This window comes from Onychomys torridus, chromosome 17 (assembly GCF_903995425.1).
Source record: "Onychomys torridus chromosome 17, mOncTor1.1, whole genome shotgun sequence".
NCBI classification, from domain to species: domain Eukaryota; kingdom Metazoa; phylum Chordata; class Mammalia; order Rodentia; family Cricetidae; genus Onychomys; species Onychomys torridus.
The window spans coordinates 28,522,355-28,540,836 of record NC_050459.1 but is presented as its reverse complement, the minus strand read 5'-3'; positions in this window follow the sequence as shown (position 1 = coordinate 28,540,836).

Below are 18,482 nucleotides of genomic sequence, written 5' to 3'. Positions count from 1 at the left end.
ACCCACATGGCAGCTTACAACCTTTGTAACTCCAGTTCTGAGGGATCCCACTCTGTCTTCTAGCCTCCTTGGGCATTGCACACACATGATACAGACACATCCATGGAGGCAAACACTCATAAAAGAAAAATAAATATTTTAAAAATTTACACACAAATACATGAGTTGTTATATACATACCTATATATCCATGTGTAGATATTTAACAAATATTCAGATATTTAATTTAATACCCATACATATATAAAGAATGAAAGAATATCCCTATAGACTAGTATTTGAGAATTATGAAAGTAATCTTTTTCATTTAACTGAGTTTTTCATAATAAGTATATGACAAAAAATTAACAATATATTTTCTTACTTTCTAAAAACAGATCATCTATTTCACTTTGGCATTCATCACACATCACTTTTTGGAACAGGAAAACACCACAACTGTCTTCTTGAGATGTGATTGGGCCTTTGACTTTGCTGTTTGCTCTCTGTGTCTCACTCAACCGATTGAATGAGGCAACCTGAAATAGTGGCACAGGGGTCTCCTGTTTCTATCACACTGTGCCGAAGCCAAAGATGGAGACTAACGTGTGCATGGCTGAAGATAGATGCCATGCTGTGCAAGCCTTCCTTGAGAAACTGGTCCTGGCACCAGAGCTTCTGGGAAGCCTCCAAAGTCTTATGACCCTGGATCAACAGCATTGGCACTGCTTCTTTCTCACTTCCTACCTTCTCCTCGGGACAGGATGCCCTGTCTGCCATCTGGCCCTCTTCCTGGCTCCATCTCCTCAGGATGTTCTCTAAGTCACATCCACTTCTCCAAACCAGGAATTGATTTTCAGAACCTAGCACAACAATCCTCATCCACCTGGGCCTCTGCTCTGTGTCCTGTGTTTGTGGCACCAGCCCAGATGACTTTTATGAAGTTGACTATGGACACCATTGTGTACAAGAACCAGCTGTCCGGCTGGTAGATGCCTCCAAAGGTCTCTGAGCTGGTTTTTTCTTAACTAAGAAAGATAGATTTCTCCTTTGGGGAGTTTCCCTACTCTGTCTGGAACACATCTTTCAGCCCATAAAATGCTTGCTCATTGTGACCTAGGGAACATAAAGCCAGAACTCCTAGACAAATGAGTCATGAATACACTACCGCATCCTCTCCAAGACACTTCATTTTATAGCTCTTTCGCTCCTGTGTTTGTTTCTTTATGTTCGTGTCCAACTCTGGAACCTCTTCCCTAATCTGTCAATTTGAATCTTAGACATCCTTCAAATCCTCTGTCAGATGTTATTATCCTATAGCTTTCTGTCGCCACCCGAGTTCACCTTTCCCACTTGTTTGAAAATACTCACATAATTTGAGCATGTGCAAGTACGATAGTCTCAGACGTAAGGTAATTATGCCCAGGTAGCTGTCAGTCATCCCCCATTCTAATAAAAAGGACAAGATCAACACTGAAACCCAGGGATTCATGATGGAAATGGTGGACTATGCCACCAGGGTGTCCCCCAACCCAGACACTTCACAGACACACAGAAAAACTGCCTCAGAGTTTCCTCTCAAGAGAAGAAAGAGTAGAAGCTGGAGATAATGCAAAGCTCCATCAGCAACTCTCACGGGTGAGATTCCATGAGTCTAGACAGAGAGATTTCCCCCACAGGGTAAAGCAAAATTCAGCCGGGCACACCACTTTCCTCAAAATGTGCTATTGTAAAGGAGAGAGGGTCCTAGGAAGGAGGGTCCTATGTTTCCTGGACAGGGATGTCTAGCTTTGGGCTTTCCTCTTTGTGGGGGGCTGGAGCAGGAGGCATTTCTTTTACATAGAGAATTCCAGCATCCCCTGACTTAAGTCTCAACTCTCCCTCAGTCCAGGGACTGAACGTTCATTTCTGACACCTAGCAGGCTGCACTGTCCTTCTGCTCTGTCCTCTGGGAATGTGCTGTGGTTCTGTGGTCTCTGTTCTACCTTCCCAGTGCTGAACTGCCATGGGTTTTTGACTTTTCTATTGCTCACCATTGTTATTTGAAGGTCACTAAAGAACATGGATGTGTGTTCAATCAGTTGGTTTCATATGGAAGGCCCTTGAGGTTTTAAGAAGACTAATTCCCCAAGCCAATTTACATATTTAAGGAGATTTCAGGAAAATTATAAAGGGGGTATTTTAACAAAATCATTCCAAATTGGTTTGGAAAACACTATGAAACACCAAATAAGAGAGAATCAAAGCGTGAGAATTAAGGGGAAATGGACTCTTGAGGCTAGATATTAAAACACGTCATTTTGGCTCCCAAAATAAAAACAAACGCAACAGTTGTGCTGGTTTTAATAGTCCAGTCTTAATGGAACTGCAAGGTCAAGGAAAACAGATCTAGACCCACGAAGAAACTGACTTAGATGCTATTTTAGTCAACATCCAGCACTAGGACAAACACCCGAGCCAAGCCACCTTCAGGGTGGGGGAGGTTCATCTGGGCTCACGGCTTCAGAGGCGTCAGTCCGGAGCCACTTGGCTCCACTGTGTCTGGGCCTGTGATGAGGCAGAAGACCATGGTGGGAAGAAGTACTTGGTAGAGAGCAAAGCTGCTCACCTCATGGGATCCAAGGAGCAGAGAGAAGGAAAGGCCAGAGACAAAATGGACCTCTCAGGAGCATGCTACCAGTGACCTTCACCGCCTCCCAATAGCCTACAACTCTATTAGTGGATTAATCCGCTGAAGCATTCAGAGCCTTCATAATCCAATAACTTCCAGCGGCCTTACCTCTGACCTCTGTCATATTGAAGACCAAGCCTTCAACAGGAGATGCTAGGCAACATTTCAGATCAAAAATGTAACAGATGTTCTTTCTAACCGGCTAGAGAAAAAAAATGAAGAATGATGATGGGAAATGAGGCGAATTGTTTGAAATGAAGAGAAAACTAAGTTCTAGGACTCTGCATTATACTAGGCTGTATAGCAAACAGACCGGATATGCTTTGAATGCAGCTTATTCTCTGAGGGTCCATGCCTCAGTACGGCGATGCTGGGAGTGGTGGGATGTTTTAGAGGTGGAGTCTACCGGCACATTACGGTGACTCCTCTGGTGCGCTGGCTGCTTGCTCATCGATGTCTTGTTCCCACAGCTCTTGTCACTGTGATGCCATCTGTCATGGTGTGACTCAGGGGAAGGGGCCCTCGCCAGAGCCAGGGCTTCGCCGGTCTTATATTCAAAACCCTTCAAAACTGTGGACAAATAAACCTTTTATTTTTTCAGTTCCCTGGTCTCGGGCATTTTGTTATAGGAAACAGGAAACAAACTGCTGCAGTGTCTGAGAGAGAACAAGAAACAATAACAGAACAAGATAAAAGTTAACCTAGCCAGACCTGGAGTGGCAACGGCATCATGGAAGAAGAGAGAGAATTCCAAAAGAATAAACACTGATAAACACTGATTATATAAAAAACAAAAACAAAAACAAAAACAAACAAAAAACAAAAACAAAAACAAATTCATAGACTTAAAAAAAAAACCCAGCTTTTCAGAGACTGGAGAGCTGGCTCAGTGGTTAAGAGTGCTAACTGCTCTTGCAGAGGACTGGAGTTCAGTTCTCAGCACCCACACTGGGCAGTTTACAACTACTTGTAACTCCAGCTCCCAGGGATCCAACATTCTCTGAGGGTACTGTACTCATGTGGCATATACATAGAGAGACACACAACTTTTAAAAACATTTTTAAAAAGCCTTTGAGAGATATAGACAAGCCAGATAAAACATATGAAATGTGTGTGGCATGCATGCCATAGTGTCTGTGCTGGCTAGGTGTTTGTTTGTTTGTTTGTTTGCTTATTTGTTTTCATCAACTTGACACAAGACAAGGTCATTTGGGAAGAGGGAACCTCAACTGAGAAAAACTAGGTGGGCTGTAGGAAAGTTTGTGGGACATTTCCCTGGTTGGTAATTACTCTGGGAAGACCCAGTGTACTGGGAGGAATGTCATCCCTAGGCTGGTGGTCCTGGGTTCTATAAGAGAGCAGACTGAACAAGCCATAAGGAGCAAGCCAGGAAGCAGTAGCCCTCCATGGTTCCTGCCTCCAGTTCCTGCCTTGAGTTCCTTCCATGGACTATGTCCAGCTTGCTTTTAGACATGACATTTTATTATAGCAATAGAAAGAAAACTAAGACAGCATATAAAGACCATTTTACAATTATTAAGAAAAATATGAACACTCTCAGGGGGACAAGACTAAAGATGGGAAAATACAATTTACAAACACGAGAGATAGAAATTACTGATACACAAGGAACTGTAGCAGGAATCTTAAAGAGTTCTTATTAACAAAATCAAACCTGGGCCAGGTATTGGGTGAATGCTGGAAGATCAGAGAAGCAGAACAAGCCACAGCTTCCTCACCTCGGCAGTTCCTCAGCTGATCCTGTTTCCTCTGACTGGAAGCTTCTGAGTCCTCATCCAAATGGATCTCAGCTGAACTGTGCTGCTCCAAAGCCTAAAAACTTAACCAGCCAAATGCTTCTAGTTTCTGGTCTTCACACCTTATATATCTTTCTGCCTTCTACCATCACTCCCTGGGATTAAAGGCGTGAGTCATCATGCTGGGCTGTATCCTTGAACAGATGGATTTCTGCCTCTGGAATGCTAGGATTAAAGGTGTGTGCTACACTGCCCATTCTCTGTGTGTAATATTGCGGCTATTCCCACAATTAAACTGATCTCAGATAAGTTTATTAGGGTGCACAATATTTTGGGGAACAGAATACCACCGCAAGGAACCATGTTCAACTTCTCCAATAATGAAAGAAACAAAAAATGCAAGGTTGTTGTTGTTGTTGTTGTTATTATTATTGTCGTTTTTTTGAGATAGGGTCAAACCATACAGTCCCAGCTGGCCTGGAACTTTATAAAGATCATATTGGTCTCAATCTCACAGAGGCCAGCCTGCCTTTGTTTTCTGAAAGCTGGGATTAAAGTCATGCACCACCAGGCCCCACCAGGGTACTTTTTCAAAAATGTGTTTTGTCTGCCAGGAAGGATGTGCATCACATTTGATGCCTAGGGAGGTGAGAAGAGGGTGTCAGATTATCTGCAACTGGAGTTATATGATGGCTGTGAGCCACTATACCAGTGCTAAGAATCAAACCCAGGTCCTCTGGAAGAACAACAAGTGCTCTTAAATACTGAGCCATCCCTCCAGTATCTTTTTTAACTATCAAAATGGTGGGATTTTTAGGGAATGACTAGCTCATGGGGGCATTGACTAGGGAAAAATAATTTCCCAGGTTGTAGACAAAACACTTGGGTAACTTCATTCATTGCTGATGTGTTTGTAAATTCCTACAGCTGTTTTGTTTTTTGTTTTGTTTTTGTTTTGTTTTGTTGTTGTTGTTGTTTTTGACAGAATTTGGCCACTTGTACTTTTAAAATTCTTAAAGTACAGATCATTCCCTACATAGCCATGAAGCTGAGTTCTGAGTCCTGATAAACTCACAGTACATTGAAAAATATTGCAAATCAAGAATTCATCCAAGACACTTGACCAGCATTACCTCAAGGCTCAGCCACACTGCAGCCTCAGCCATTCATATTTGACAGCATGAGCTGACCTGGAACTGAACTTGATGCCGCCACCCAGAACAGCAAGATAACCATGTCACAGTCACCAGCCCCAGGAACAATCAAAACTCAGAATTCAGAAGTGCACTTGGAACTGAATACATATTGTTTCTGTACCACCAAAAAGTCCAAAACTGAAACCAAACTGCTGTAAGTTGAGAGCCGTCTATACATCTCTTAGTCTATTAAACAAACATCTAGGAAATTCTCCTAGTAAAAGATAGATGTACACAAAAATGTGTGTACCAAGTGAGCTTCGTGTGCAGTGAAACTGTAATATCTAATAACTTCAATCACTATGATTCCAGTAAGAATCTGTTCAATTAGTTGATTTGTATTCTAATGATGGACTACTTCACACCCATAAGATAATTTTAAATAATGTTAAACAACTTCAGTAATTTTTTCTTTTTCAATACTGGGGATTAAATCTAGGGCCTTGCACATGCTAGTCAAGGGTTCTACTGCTCAACTACATCCCAGCCTGACTCAAGGAAATGTTTCAATGCACATAGTTTAATGATAATTTTGAAAAACAAGTCCATGTTTTAAAAAATATATCTAGACCACACATTAACAGTGATTACCTTTTGGTGGTAGCACATGGGTGATTCAGTTTTGCTCTCCTACATTTTGTATATTTTATACATGGCTCACAAAAACATGCACTGTCTTTATAAACAGAAAACATACCATATTGCATAAAATGATTTTCATAACTGGATTCCTTGAGGACATTCACGATCACACACATCACCCACCCACTGTTACCCCTGCAGCCTGCTGGCCAGATGATGCTTTTGGGGTAGCAGCTCATGCAGAAGTACTCACTTGTTAACAGGCCCCTTCCTGGGGTTCCTGTACTTGTTTTTCTTTTCTAAGGATTCCACGGTATACTTTAAAAATACTGAATTTCATCTAAGATCTGTTTTTTTCATCTGTGTAAGAGCAATATTGGTGCCTACTTTGCAGAGGGAAGAGGGAGGAAAGAGAGAGGAAGGGTGAGGGGACTAAAAAGGGTTAATTTCCAGCAGTGTAGGCCACCTGTTCCACATCTGCCACATGGCCTTCATTTCAGAGGCCTCTGAAGCCCACCGGCTCAGGAAAGGGATTTTGTGTTACAGTGGCTAGATACACAAAGGCAGAGCCAATGCAAATAAGAAATTCCCGGTCCACGGATAAACACTTCTTAAACAACCCAGACAATGAAATGGGTGATAGCCTTTTCCAACAGGACTTCTTTTCTCTTTGTAATTATGTTTTTATTGACTTTTCAAAGGAAATGAAAAAGACTAACATATAATTGACTAAAAGAAATCGAGGTAATAAAGCAAGCTAGAGAATGTCTGGAGGAAATGCATATCTAAGGTACAATGCCTGTAATAGGAAAATCTATTATATTGTGTTGAGATTATGTAATTACCTGCACATGCTGCTTTGGCTGTGGGTGAGAGCTCACTGCTGTGACGCCCAGTGTTCTGAGGAGGGCCAGGCATTTTTCCAAATGTGGGTATCTTCCTGAATTGTGAAGTCTAAATTTCAAAAAAGCCCTTAGAAATGTTGAATTTTGACTTTTGCATGAAAGACCTCAGGAGCAGGTTCATGGTGTGTGTGTGTCAGGGCCGGGCACGTGTGCATCCTAAGGGGTTCTTTGCAAGGTATTTAACTTAAGGAGTTGTCTTAATAGTGTTATAGCACATATCAGTTACTGGATGAACACACACACACACACACACACACACACACACACCAAATGATTAGTGGATAGAAGCCAGACTACAGTGAAGTATCAATACAGCCTTGTACTCAACACAATTGTCAAAGTGGTTTTATTAGTCCTTCTGAGCGGCCAGGTGGAACAATGAGTTGCATTCGGAAAGGAGGTGGTGGGCTTCCATGTGCACACTCTCTGCAACCCACTCATTGAAGAATCTTTCTGCTCCTCAGGCCCCTCACAATATGGCCTCAGCAACCAGGCATCAGTGTGGACGGGAGAGTATCATTCCCCTCAGACAGTAGTGTAGGAGAAGGTTCAGAACTCTGACATGGATGAACATGGACAAGACAAGCTCCTCCGATCTGTGAGCGAAGTATAGCTACTCTTTTCAAGACAGAATCACACTCTAAACTGATCTTGATAGATTGGAGTGAAGAGCTGAATGTAACAAGACATTGAGTTTAGATACAGGTTTGGCCCAGCTCTTGGGCCTGAAGATCAGGTACACAATGCAGAGGAAGATGGGCAGTTAAGAGTGGCTGAAATGTGGAAAGTGCCAGGGGGAGCCCAGAACATCTTGGGTACCTCAAGAGGTGATTGCTCAGCTGCATACATAGAGCAGCAGACCAGGAAGAGACTGACTGCGTCCTTTTTCTTGGATTAGAACAAAGCCAAAAGAGAGCCTGGGGGGAGGAAATTAACACATAGATCCATTTCCAGTGTATTATACACTCAAACTCAGGCTACAGGACTGACATGTTGCCTCGTGCACTCTAGAGATGCCTGTCTGGACACTATTATGAAAACACAGGGGAGGGGACCCTTCTCAGCATTGATACGCTCTTGTAAGCTCTGCAGACAGTCCAAGGCCTCCTCCTTCCCCACAAGGCACTTCTTCTTTAGAAGCAATGCTGCTTTCTCCACCCTGCAGGTTCAGCAGTTGTTCACAGCCCTCAGCTCTTCGCAGGGATGGCCCTTGTGGCTGGAGTGGCCATTACCTAAGTCTTGTTTAGGCAACCATCTGCAATCCCAAGTGGTCAGCCCTAAATACACATACATACAAGCAACACTAAATGGACACAGTAGGTTGCATGTGTGCGTGTGTGCATGTGTATCTGTGTGTAACAATAATAATTATTAAAGAAGAGGTCATGAACCCAAGGGGGAATGGACAGGAAGGGAGCGGTTGGAGGGCAGAGAAAGGGGGCCTATGGAATGATGTCAATACACTGTACTCATGTACGAAATGTAAATAAATAAAAAGAAGCATCTCTTTATTCTCTTTAGAACTCCCTTCTGTTGGCTCATACGCCCTTTAATGATGGTGTAGTCTTACACAAGGCACCGGTTGTTACTGATCTCCCAGCACAGGCAGTAACCCAAGGAGGGAAACCCTAAATATGGACAGCCAGAGGGCCATAGGTATCCTTTCAGGGACATGTTTGTATTTCCTCTGTGGACAGATGGTTTTACAGGCTTCACTGCTGAAGAAGAAAGAGAAGAGCAATCAGGAATTGGAGTGATTATAAAAAGCCACCTCATGGGTGCAGAGCCCACAAAACCCAGAAACCCTAGCTATCCCCTGGGAACTCTCTCCCTAGTCCTTAGATTTCAGAGTTGCATAAGAAATTCCAGGAGAATGCCATCTATTACTGGGGTACAGGCTGTTGAGATCCTCACAGTTCCCTTTCAGTGACTTTTAAATAATTTTTGTAGTAAACTTTCTTTAAAAATTTTAAATGTTTGTTTATTCTATTTTATGTGTATGAGTGTTTTTGCCTGCTTGTATGTATATATGTGCACTATGTGCATGCCTGGTGCCCAAGGAGATCAGAAGAGGGCCTGTGCTATCATGCTCTTTATTTTAAAAAGCTGTCGCCTATATTAGCACTGTGGCATTTCCCTCTAGATTTTCTTCTAGTAGTTTTATAGCTTCCAATTTTGTGCTTAAGTCTTTAATCCTTTTGGGGTTGGTTTTTGTACATGGTGAGACATGAGTCCAACTTCATTCTGCATAGGAATATCCTCTTGTCCCATCCCCATTTGTTGAAAAACTCTCCTTTTCTCATAGTGTGTTCCTAACACCTCTGTCACAATCAAAATGTGTAGTCTTAACTTCGGGTTTTCATGGATTAACGCAGTGGTTCTCAACCTTTATAATGTTGTGGCCCTTTAATACCGTTCCTCATGTTGTAGTGACCCCCAACCATAAAATTAGTTCATTTCTACTTCATAACTGTAGTTTTGCTACTGTTATGAATCATGATGTAAATATCGGATATGCAGGCTATCTGAGATATGACCCACCCCAAGGGTTGTAGCCCACAGTTTAATGTGTCTGTGTTTATGCCAGTGTGATAATGTTTTGATTCCTACAGCTTTGCAACAGACCTTGAGATCTAGGTATCTAGATCACTGCAGCTCTGTTCTTTTTGCTCAAGACCACTTTGCCATTCAGTGTTGGATTTTGTTTGTCTTGGTCTGTTAAAAAAAAAAAAATGCCATTGGAATCTTGGTGGAAACTGCATTGGACCTATAGATTGCTGTGGACAATACATGAGCTACTTTTCTCATTTCTGTGGGAAAATACCTGATACATGGAACCTAAGGAGGGAAGGGTTTATCTTGGCTCACAGTTTGGAGATAGTCTGTCGTGGAAGCAGAAGCCCGAGGCAGCGAGTCACAGGGCAGCCACAGTCAGGAAGCAGAGAGATGAGCTCGCCTTCTGCTTTTTATTCAGACCCGGACCCATGGCACAGTGTTGTTCACACCCAGTCTAGGGCTTCTTTCCAACTCCCTCAGAAGACACTCCTAAGTGACTCTAGAGCCTGTCAAGGTGACAATCTAATTCTTCCAATTCATAAACAGGAAGTACCTTTGCATTTGTTTATGTCTTCTTCAGGTTTCTCATGCATTTTCAGTCTACAGATCTTTTACCTTTTCTTGGTTAAATCTATTCCTTTTTATGGTATTATAAAAGCATTTGTTTATTTATTTTTAGGCGAGCACATTGATCACGCATAGAAATGTTACTAATTTTTCTCTGGGACCTTTAGATTTCCTCCTCTAGTCTCTGCTAGGTAGCCCTTGGCATTTTGAGGATCACTGATGCCCTATATATGCAGTAATGGGTTAGTGCCAGCTGAAGAAAAAAGTTCTGTATTAGCAGAGGAGAGCTTACAGCTGGGCGTCCAGGAGAGAAGAGATGAATTGTTCGGCTCTCACAACCGGAACGTCAACAGCTAAGTTCTAAATACATCTATTCTCTCTGCACAGACCTATTTAAAAATCCCATTACATGCTTCCTGAATGGCCCAAATGCTTCTTGGGATGCTCACAGGCCTATAGCCCTGTCCCTCCTCAGAGCAGGGGAAAGAGGCTGGTGAGTGAGTCTCTGCTGCTGCTTTGGGTGAGCTGCAGAGATAAGCCCAGAGCCATGTAAATGTTTAAGTAGGAAACAGATTCTCTCTCTTCCCCCCTCTCTTCCCCCTCCCCTCTCCCCCTTCCTCTCCCTTCCTCTATGGTGATATTTTATTTGTAATGTGATTTTATTTGTATGTTAATAAATAAAGTAGCCTGGGGGTCAGAGCTAATAGCAAACCATAGCAGAAGCCGGGCGGTAGTGGCACACACCTTTAACCCAGATCACATGACAGGCAGATCTCTGTGCATTCAAGGATACAGCCAGCATGGGGACACACGCCTTTAATCTCAATACCAACCATAGAAGACCTGGAGGTCTGTATATACAGGCAGTGACAATGAGGTCATGTGGTTGGGTTTACAACCAATGAGAAGGCAGAACAGAAAGTCTATAAAAAAGACAAACACACAGGAAGTAGATCTCTTGCTGAGGGAAGGACAGGAGCAGCAGTGAAGGGTAAGGTTTTCAGCTCTTAGCTATTGCTCTGACCTCTTGGGCTTTCATCTCTGCATTGGCTCTGTGTTTCTTATTTAACAAGATGGTTACATCTACATTACTCTCTCCCATCTCTCCTCTCTCACTTTTCCCTCCTCTTCCCCTCTCCTCCCTCTCTCTCTCTCTCTCTCTCTCTCTCTCTCTCTCTCTCTCTCACACACACACACACACACACACACACACACACACACACACACACACACACACACACAGTCTGTCTCTTCATTAGGTAGCAGAGACTAATTGGAGGGATACTCACCCGTGTCATTACTCTAAGTCACTAAAGAAAGGAGACTGTCTTCCTCATTCATTGAGGGGATGACATTGATATGACAAGAAGAAGCCACTCTCCCCGTGACTTCAGCATACACTGGTAGACCCACGTGTATCCTAGAAAGGAGTCACTTGAAGGGAACTGACAATGAAAACATTGGTAAGCCAGTAAGGTGGCTCCGAAGGTAGGAATACCCGAAGCCAAGACTGATGACCTGAGGTCAACATCCGGGGCCCACATGGTAGAAGCAAAGAGCTGGTTCCTCTGACCTCCACACATGTACCTTGGTATGTGTGCAGTGCACACTCAAATGCACACACACACACACACACACACACACACACACACACACACACCACAATAAATGAATGATGTCAAAACTAAAGATGAAAAGACTCTAACTAATGTTTGTTTTTGTTTGCTTGTTTTTTGAAACAGGGGTCTCATCACGTAGCCCAGGCTGGCCCGAACTCTCCATCCTCCTGCTTTGTCCTCTGAATTCTGGGACATTCCACCACAGGCAGCATACAGCTGCTGTAAATACAAGATGATGTTTAGAGTATCTAGCACACAGTAGTCACTACACCATTCCTTGACTTCCAGGATGGGAAGAGCAGGGGTATAAGGTCCTATAGCCAACAGGTCATCCTCTCAGCCTGTAAGATATCCCATAAGCCTACAGTTATCTTACAGGCTCACAGTTCAGCTTATAGTCTCTATTTGAGTAATCATTCTATTTGGAACCTGACAAAGATTTTTCTTCTTCCCTCCCAAGCCCTTCCAAATTTAACCAGAGCACCTTTTGATTCTTGCTGAGAACTGACTCAACTTGTCTATGTAATACTTATACCCAGTGTGTAATAATGTAAAGCAGATGGAATGAGAGATGGCCACAGATTTGGGGTCCTGGGATTTTTTTAAATGCAGTTTTAGGTAGAATTTTTTTTCTTGTTTGGTTAATAGGAAATTGAAAGTTGAAAACCCTGAAATAAGTTTATAACAAAGCCAGAAGTGACTTCAAATTTTCAGCACATGGTTGGGTGTGACTAGTGGTGGCATGACCTCAAGGACTTTGCAGATGGATGGCGGATGGCATGTCATAAGGTCTTCAGATACCTTCTAGAAGAGGAGAGGGCATGAACTAAGGCATTCCAAAGTAGGAATAAAATGGGACATGAAACCATATGCAACCGTCCCCTGTCACAGGAGACAAAACAAAGATCTAGACAGGTAAGAACACCTACCCAGTCCTGCCTGACCCAAGTCCAAGTTCAGCTATTTCCTGTCAAATGACCTTACTAAGAAACACCATGGCAAACAAGGTACTATCTATCTATCTCTGCAAGACTACTCTCTTGTCTTTATTCTGTTTGTTTTGTTTTGTGGAGGCAAGGTCTTGGACAGCAACCAAAGTTAACATTGAACTCACAGTCATCCTCCTGCCTCTCCCTCCCACTTTCTCTCCATCCTTACCTACATGCTGGACTCCTATTATCCTTATCCCTTTGGACTTCTGGAAACTGGCCTGATTTCTGTCTCATCTGGATGTTTGCTTCCTGGGGATGCTCCCCTCCAATCTTCCCCTTCCCCACACTTCACGCTGCACTGAGTACATGCATGTCAGGCACTCACCTGTAAGCTCCTGAAGGGAAAGGCTGACTCCCTTGTCATCCTCACCTCTGTTCCTAAAGCAGGCTCTCCAAAGAGTATATCACAGCAATAATAGCATGCTCCAAACCTGGGGTTAAAGGCAGCCAGCTTCTCCTAACCTTACCCTCCTTCTAAAGATGCCCATGGAGCAGAACAGGTAAAGTGTACCATGTGATCATAGAATAACGTGCAAATTAATACTGTGCAGCCCCACAAAGCAATAACCACTTACAGTGTGTCAGGCTCTTCTGCACTATAAAGTCCAAGCCATGGGCCAGCGCCTTGCATGGCTTTGCTGTTGGAAGCAGGCACCTATCTGTTTATGTTTGTGCTGTCTTTGAAATGTGAGTTTTTCTACTTCTGCAAGCTGATGCTGGAACAGCTTCAAGTAAAACATCCACTGTGCTTCTGCTGAGCAATGCCAAGGTGAATCAACCAGAGTTCAGTTTGCAAAAAAACATTAGGATGGGATTTTTGTAGGCAGAGGGGAATGTGCTACTTCAATAATTAAGCCCAGAGATCAAATTTGGGTTGACAAATCCAAACAAGACATTTCTCATGAACAGGAAACCATCTCCTCGAATGCTGACCACAGAGCAAACCAGCTACACAAGAAGAACATGACAGTTCATTTAAATAGCAAGTAGAAATCAAGAGAACCAACTTTAAAATGTCTGCCTGTGGGGCTGGGCAGATGGCACAGCAGGTAAGCATTCAGGTAGTATTATATCCTTCTGGGGCCTTTGATGTAATTAAAGACTAGATAGTTATAATTATAGTTTTCCTTAATCATGATAAAATTAGATAAAATTAGATATGAAACTTTAGACTCACAAAAATAGAATAGATGATAGAATATTTTCTTTAATTTTCCTAAATACAAATAGACTAGATATTATAACTATAATTCTTGCTTGATAACTGTTTTGTTATATATGATTTTACTATGTTAAAATTAAAACCTTCCTTTTTGATTAGACAGAAAAGGGGAAGTGCCGGGGGATGTCTTTCTGTATGCTGTGAATATGTGTTGCTCTGATTGGTTGATAAGTAAAGCTGTTTGGCCAATGGTAAGGCAGAATAAGGTTCAGCAATACATTTGAACTGGAGAGAGAGGAGAAGAAAGGAGAGTGGGGGAGATGCCAGCCTGCTACCCAATGAGCAACAAGATGCCTACAGACCGGTAATGCCACAGCCACGTGGCAACATACAGATTAATAGAAATGGGTTGAGTTAAGTTATAAGAGCTAGCTAGCAAGAAGCCTGAGCCACAGACCATATAGTTTGTAAGTAATATAAGCCTCTGCATATTTACTTGGGACCAAGCTGTCATGGGACCGGGTGGGATGCAGGAAAACTTCCAGCTACAGCAGCCCTCTCCCAGTGACTGCCAGTCTGTGGCTCCAGCTCCAGCCCTCAGTTGTAACAGCCACGACCCACTACCCACCAGCTCCCACCATTGCTAGCTGTAGGATCCTTCACCTCTACACGTCTGTCCCCCTGTCTCTGGCTACCTCTTTGAAAGCATTCCTTTTGTTAAGCTTTCTTCCATTACCTGGTTTGAGTGGGCTATCTCAGAGGAAACTTATGCTTTATCTTAAAGACCACATATGGTGTTATTGTTTCTGTCTGTGCAACTGAGATCATCCTTGGTTTCTAAACTAAAACTGAACTCATGTGAAAAGCAGTCACCCATATGTCAAACTCATCAGATTTGAGAGGATCCCACTTTCTGCATGGTAAAACAATACAAAGTCACCTGTGTGGTGATATATTATGTACTCTAATAAACTTGCCGGCAGATCTGAAGACAGAGCCAGCCACTAGATTAGACATAGGGCCAGGCATTGGTGGCACACACCTTTAATCCCATCACTTGAGATCTCATGCCTTTGCGTGGGAAGCACACACATCTTTAATCCCAGGAAGTAATATGGCAGGGCAGAGAAAGGTATATAAGGCATGAGGAAACAGGAACTCACTCTCTTTAGGCTGAGGATATCGTCGAGGTAAGAACTAGTGGCTGGCTGGATGTTCTGCTTCTCTGATCTTTCAGCATTCACCCCAATATCAGGCTCTGTGTTTTTTTATTAAAAGACCATCAAAGATTTGAACAACACAGCTGCCCTTGGGACTTCTGCCCTGTGTAGTCTTTGGGACAGTGGCTCTTTTCTTCTCATTTTCTGCTCTACACCATGCTGTGCCACTCGGCTTTATAGAGCAGTTTACCTACACTGACCGTGTCTTGGAGCCCTGACAGTACCTTCCTCCTCCTCCCCTTCTTCCTCTTCTTTCCACCCCTCCCCCTTTCTTCTTTGCCTCCCCCACTCCTCTTCCTTCTCCTCTTTTTGCTCCAAGTGGTTTGTCAAGGAATTTTCCTCCACAAAAACATTGCACCGCTAAGAGAAAAACTAGTGCTACCTCTTCACACTCTCAGATGTGTGGACGAGTCCACAAGCGACGCTTAGTATGCTGATTCACAGGTGAGTTGGCCCAGCCCCACAGGCAGGGCTTCGGGTTTCTAGGAGACATAACCCCCAAGCCAGAACAGAAACCTAAACACAGGCTTTGGTTTGGAAACAAAGACCAGGGACAGGTTTGATTTCTGGAAAACATCGACGAGGAAGAGGGTAGCATGAAACAGTGTGGGAAGTCTGCTGTCGGCCCTGGACCTTCACCTGACCAGGTGGGTTGAGGCGCCATGGCACCGAGGCCACTTCTTCTCAAGCAACTGAGACAAGGAGGCTCTGGAATTTGAACCTGGCCACAGACCAACCACTCAATATGGAAACTGCAAAGGTGGTCTGACACACAGTACTCCTCCACAAAGTCATGAAACCGAGAGATGAGGCTAGCTCAGTCAGGAAGTGCTTATTTCAGGAACTTAAGAACCAGAGTGCCCAGAAAACACACAAAAATGCTTTACCCTCTGTTGCTGGATGTTTTGTTCTTTTGGGGGGCCTGCCACCTAGCTCCCAAATAAATCACACATGGAGGATTATTCTTAATTATAAGTGCTTGGCCTAAGCTTGGCTTGTTGCTAGTCAGCTTTTCTTAACTTTAAATTATCCCATCTATCTTTGGCCTTGGGGCTTTTATCTTTCTCTATTCTTATATACCTTTCTTTGGTTCTTACTCCATGGCTTGCTGTGGAGCTTGGTGGCTGGCCCCTGGAGTCCTCCTCCTTCCCTGAATGCTTCTTTCTTCTCCTCCTAGATTTCTCCTTCTACATGTTCTCTCTGCCTGCCAGCCCCACTTGTCCTTTCTCCTGCCTCGACATTGGTCATTCAGCTTGTTATTAGACCATCAGGTGTTTTACACAGGCACAGCAACACAGCTTCACAGAGTTAAACAAATGCAACATAAACAAAAGTAACACCTTAAAATAATATTCCCCAACACTGGGGAGGCAGAGGCAGAAAAATCTCTAGGGTTCTCAGTCCAATTGCCCTAGTCTAATGATAAGCCAAGACCCCAAAGTTTGTCCTCTGGTCTACACACACACACACACACACACACACACACACACACACACACAACTAGACATGAGATAGGTTGTATTCATATCATATTACATAATCCAAGACTGATTCTAAGTAAGAATCAACTATCACCATATAGTGAATGCAAATCAGTAGGGAGTGCGCAAAAAGGAAAAGCTATGATATTAGTAAACTACCACCTATACCCAGACTTTCCCATTTTAACATTGCCATCAAACATAAGAGAAGCAGAAATTATGTAAATGCATCATTTTAACAGGCAACTGAAGGGGAATTGTAGATGTTAACAGCATTGAAAAATGATTAAAAAAATAAATTCATGTATAGTACTTTTCCTTTTCTAAAATACTTTCAAGTGAATACTAGCAAGCTTGAATATCTCACTTAGAACACAGATAGAAGAATTGGTGTCATGAAGATAGATACTTCAGGCTCTGATATCAGGGCTAAGATTTTGTCACCCTGTAGTTCATTGACCTGACTAAGGACAGGGGGAAGCCCTGTTGAAACTTAGTGTGAAAGTTAGGAAAGCAACATGGGCACCTGTTCCCATGTCCAGCACCCCCCTCAGTAGAAACACACACTGTGGGAAGGGCCAGTCATTCCAAATTATGAGGAAGTGGGATTAGTAATGAATCATACATGATCCATCTACTGGTTGATGATGTTCCAATTTACTTATCAGCTTTTCCCCAAGTGGTAGGGGAAGACTTGTACAAATAGCATAATCATCATTAGCAAACATTGGCCTTCAGAATTAGTTGAACAAAATGAATTCATGTAGTCATGCATCTAAATAGTGCCCTACCCCACTCAATCTCTCTGCTTTTACATTAAACCAGTGATAGACTCTTGGCAAGCCTGGAGTACATATGTACTAATTAACTTCTAACTCGATCACAGACAGTTAAATAACAATATTATGCAATTTATATTCTTTTATATTGGGCATCAGACATCACAGCTGACAAATGTTCAGATGATTAACACATTTAAGTCACCATGACTTTTATTCCTTTATAATTAATTCGCTCAGTATTAACCAAGAGACATACAAACACACTGTGACACTTTGGGCAACTGAACAGCAAAAATAATCATGGATATTTTTGATTGTGTTCAAATCAAGAGGAGTGGAGAGCTCAGATTGATCATGATCACACCTCTTCTGAGCTATATTCCTTTATCACACTATTTTTGCCTGCATAAGACCTGAGTTTCACCCCAGGAGGCAGCTGGTGATTCATAACTTAGAACCCATAGGGCACTAGTGTGAGACCTTAGGATTTGCAGAGGAGTTGTTGGATGACTCTGGTTAGGGGGAGAGAGGGTCGCTCAGAGGAAATAGCCCACAATTCCAAACACTGTCTGTTATTATCACTAAGACCGTCAGACTGGGGGACAGCCTTCATGAAGGCAGATATTGAGAAGAAATAGTGTACAGTCATCTAGATGATCTGCTGCTTGCTTCCTGCCACTGGGCAAGCAATAGCTACCTCTAGCCTTATATGTCTTTCTCTGCCCTGCCATGTCACTTGCTGGCATTAAAGGCATGTGTGCTTCCCCAGCAAAGGCATGAGATCTCAAGTGCTGGGATTAAAGGTGTATGTCACCATTGCCTGGCTCTATGTCTAATCTAGTGGCTGGCTCTGTCCTCAGATCCCCAGGCAAGTTTATTAGGTATATAATATATAACTACACAGGTGACTTTGTATTGTTTTACCATGCAGAAAGTGGGTTCAAATATTCATGAAGGAATGATGCCACAGCAACAAGCCAAAAACAGAAGGAAGTTCCCTTCTTCCCTGTCT